This window comes from Eubalaena glacialis, chromosome 3 (genome assembly GCF_028564815.1).
Source record: "Eubalaena glacialis isolate mEubGla1 chromosome 3, mEubGla1.1.hap2.+ XY, whole genome shotgun sequence".
Classification (NCBI taxonomy): Eukaryota; Metazoa; Chordata; class Mammalia; order Artiodactyla; family Balaenidae; genus Eubalaena; species Eubalaena glacialis.
Window position 1 is genome coordinate 172,728,408 of NC_083718.1, and position 4,576 is coordinate 172,732,983.

Sequence of the window (4,576 nt, forward strand, 5' to 3'; positions counted from 1 at the left end):
GGCTCCATTGGGCGGCAGGATCTCTGTTCGCCGACCAGGGATCTAAACTGCGCCCCCTGCAGTGGCAGCGAACCGTCCTAACCCTTGAACTCTGGGGGAATTCCCTAAATCTCCTATTCAACATAATCTTACTATGTGAGGATGTATTCTTACACACGAATTTTTTTTGAAGGTTTTAGATTTTTATGTCTCTTCCCCAATTGCTCTCCAGCAAGGCTGTTGCTATCAGCAATAAGAAAGCGCTATTTCGCTGGTGTTTTAAAGTATTGCCTCTACGGTTTTAGACGACAAAAGCTATAAAAGAACATCAACACACCTTCACAAAGCGATACGTACATCTGGTGAAAGGAAGAGCATTTTTTTTTGTACAGCAGGTTCTTATTAATTACCTGTTTTATACATACTACTGTTTATGTATATATGTCAACCCCAATTTTAACGGGAGAAATTTTAACAAAATATGTTCTGCATGATAATTCCATTACTTCTACAGACAAGAAACTGCAAAGAGTACGGATAGTCTTTCTGCCGGCATAGAGCAGTGCACTCACGAATAAACATATCACTTCCGTTGTTTACGTCTCAACTGCGTAACATCTGAAAAAAGAAAAATATCTGCTGTTGCCATTTCAAGGAAAAAAAACTTCACCACTTACTTGTGAAAACAGTTTTTGCAAACAATTTACACCCCTAACCCACACTTCTGAAATACAATCATTGTAAACCGTAAAAAAAAATTAATCAGCAAGCTTTTGAAACTGAACACCGTTTGAAAATTCACAAAAACCACAGACATCACACCCGTTCAAAACAAATAGACCTTAATATTACGGCCTTAATTATTGAAAGCAAGCATTCTGGTTTTTCAAACTAGAAATGGAAGGGCGCCAGGACCAACGATCACCAGCTGCCCGATACTCAAAAAATTATGCTTCCGAAATCTCTTGATGTCGATTCCGCACGAAGAACAAACGAGCTGCCCCACGTGTGTCACTCACGACAGAAGCCCTTTTTACCCTACTACCGATAAGAGCAGGGTGGCAGTGTTGGCAAATCCCTTTTTTGATAAAGGTGAAAACAAAGTCGATGCAATTTTCTACTCAGAGTTCCCGAAGTTGAGGGTGTAACTGCAGGAACTTCTGAGCCGGAGAGAAGGCTTCATAAGGAGACTCTATCATTTATTTTTGGGTTTTCATTTAAAAGTAAAAGCTAAGACTTGAGTTATATGCAAATATGCGCAGTGCTTGCTGGGAAGGTGCCGGCGGGTGCAGAGGGAGGGGCGGGGAGGAGGGGTTTGTGGGAGGGAACCGTGACGACTTACAGCTGGTCTGGGGCTCTGCAAGACCGGCTTCCCCGCAGCTCTGGGTACCTATCTGGGGAAGGCACAAATCCCACCCTGTTAAAATTGAAAATGCACAAACTTGTGCCACTCCTAGCCGTCCACCCTGAAGCTGCCCCAGCACGTGAGCACTGGAGGCACCGGATCCCTGTAAGAGCAAAAAACTGGGAGCTAATTAATCTTCACCTGCACAACAACGAAAGAGCAGAATGTGGTGGGTTCATAAAGTGGAATGCCATCTGTTGTACTTCCAAGGAGTGAATTAGACATCAAAAAACATTGACTGATAAAAGTTGCAGAATAAGGTACAGCATGACACCATTAACGGAAACAAAGTAATACTGCGCTTTATCAACAGGTATAAAAAAATTGAATGAAAAAGGTGTTGAATACGGTACCGCATGATACCGTAATAAAGAGCATACGTGTGCACACAAAACCCAGTGCTTTATTTTCAATGGCTACATGTTTGTATTATTAACACATATCAATTACCTCTGGAAAGGAGGGAGGGAATCTGGATGAGGGCAGAGACACACAAAACTTTAGATTTACCTGTAATGTTCTCATTTTTAAAAAGCATAAAGATTATTTTATTATTGTGCATTTTATTACTTGTGCAATTAAAATTATTTTTAAAATATAGTCCGTGCTTTCTATATTTTCTCTATTTCATTTCTTAAAGTCAGGTTTCTTGAGGTATAATTTATATACAGTAAATTCACCTTTTTTTTTTTTTGGCTACGTTGGGTCTTCGTTGCTGCACGCGGAGTTTCTCCACTGGCAGTGAGCAGGGGCTACTCTTCCTTGCGGTGCGCAGGCTTCTCATTGCGGTGGCTTCTCTTCTTGCGGAGCACGGGCTCTAGGCGCGCGGGCTTCAGTAGTTGTGGCACGTGGGCTCAGTAGTTGTGGCTCACGGGCTCTAGAGTGCAGGCTCAGTAGTTGTGGCTCACGGGCTCTAGAGTGCAGGCTCAGTAGTTGTGGCGCACGGGCTTAGCTGCTCCGCGGCATGTGGGATCTTCCCAGACCAGGGCTGGAACCCGTGTTCCCTGCATTGGCAGGTGGATTCTTAACCACTGAGCTACCAGGGAAGCCCGTAAGTTCACCTTTTTTTATCATACAGTTCTGTGAGTTTTAACAAACTTGAACAGACATGTATCTGTTACCACAATCAATCAAAACATTTCTATCACCCCAAAAAGTTCCTTTGTCCCCTTTTCTAGTCAACTCCTCCCCCCATTCCCAATCCTGGCAACCTCTTTTCTGGCCCTGTAGTTTTGCCTTTTCCAGAAAGGCATAAAAATGGAATCATTCATGTATACTTCATTTTTAATATAAAAACTATGTGCTAATTGTAAAGAAATTGATACAGTACAAAACTGTGAGAATGCTTTTCCCAAACTACTATTAACAGTTTTGTGTTTATCTTGCCTACCACCTGTAGTGGTGCACTGTGGAAAACGGTATGGCGGTTTCTCAAAAAACTAAAAACAGAACTATCATACGACCCAGCAATTCCATCCCTTGGTATACATCTGAAAAAAACAAGAATAATGTGAAAATATACATGCGCCACAATGTTCATAGCAGCATTATTTACAATTGCCAACATATGGAAGCAACTTAAGTGTCCATCAACAGATGAATGGATAAAAAAGATATATATTTATATTTATATATAAAAGAATGAAATTTTGCCATTTGCAGCAACATGGATGAACTTGTAGGGCATTATGCTAAGTGAAATAAGTCAGACAAAGACAAATACTGTATGATGTCACTTATACGGGGAATCTAAAAAATACAACAAACTAGTGAATATAATGAAAAAGCAGATTCACAGATTTAGAGAACTAGTGGTTACCAGTGGGGAGCGGGGAGGGGCAATTTAGGGGTGGGGAAGTGGGACATACAAACTGTTGGGTGTAAGAGATAGGCTACAAGGATGTATTGTACAACATGGGAAATACATAGCCAATATTTTGTAATAACTGTAAATGGAGTGTACCTTTTAAAAATTGTATAAAAAATAAAAGCAAAAAAAGTAAACTGGGTCTTAAAAAGATGGAGTGCAAAAACAAAAATGGTATGCCAGACCCTTAGGATAATGAAGAAAGCAGTGGCAGAGAAATAAGACTAGGAAGATAACTTGGAGCCTAGTGGTGAAGGGGCCTGGAATCTGTGAATTTGGATCTGTGGCAGGGTTAAGAGTGGATTGGGAATTTGGTGGGATGAGGATGGCAAGATATAAAGACAGTGAGAGCAAGTTGCTACACCAATCCAGGTAGGAGGCAGCTTTTCCTGCTGACACTGTTGCTCACTCTAAGCTGTCCCAGCCCTTTGTACATTCCTTTATGTCTGTGGGCTCTTGGGTTCTTGTCCATCTTAGTGTGAGGACCCGGGCTCCAGAAGGGACTCAGGCTGGAATCGGGTCTTCTTTACAACCCTAGCATCTAGCATAGGGTAAATAGCAGTTCTCACCATTGACAGTCAACCGAAAGCATCAGTTTAGTGGTCAGAGTGAGAATTCTGAGTTCAAGTTGAGAGTTTGCACTTATTAGTTAGAACTTGCTTAGTCTCTCACAGGTTTCATTTATTTATTTATTTATTTACTGACTGCGCCTCGCGGCATGCAGGATCTTAATTCCCCGACCAGGGATTGAACCCACGCCCCCTGCAGTGGAAGCGCGGAGTCTTAACCACTGGACGACCAGGGAAGTCCCTCTCACAGGTTTCTTTTAAATCATTAAATGACTGACTTATCGGAGGTAAGGTGTATAGAAAATTTCCTGGTAGACAGTAATTGCTCAGTTGTTATTATTAACTGCCAAGTCACAACCACAACCGGTCTCTCTTGTCCCCAGGTTTTTCCTGTTGGGGTCCAATAGGATATCTATGGAATGTTGGTCCCAGGAGATATTACCGTCCTCATATCACGACAAAGACACTAACCAAAAATGGCGAACTCTAGGCCATCCGAGGGCGTGTTACTGGTCATGCTAGCAATATATACAACAGGCTATTTCGGGGAGAAATAGCTAGCGCAGGGTTCCTAACGCCGGGTAGAAGGCGCAGAGCTTGCTCACACTATCAAGCAGGAAAAAGCCCAACCGCCAGAGCTGACCGACGGCGCTGCATCTCGACCACGTGTCGAAGGGCAGTCTGCGCCTGTGCAAGCCAGGCGCGCGCCCGCCGGCCGGAAGAGCCGCGCGTTTCCGGGTTGGAGGCGGGGAGCGG

The 4,576-nt window shown here is 43.0% G+C and overlaps 1 non-coding gene across 1 annotated transcript; it reads right to left on the reverse strand.

The window, feature by feature from the left end:
* Window positions 1–880: 880 nt before the first annotated feature.
* LOC133089305 (U11 spliceosomal RNA) lies at window positions 881–1,014 on the reverse strand. Its single transcript, XR_009700678.1, has one exon. It is a non-coding gene; the product is annotated as a U11 spliceosomal RNA (small nuclear RNA).
* Window positions 1,015–4,576: the final 3,562 nt, after the last annotated feature.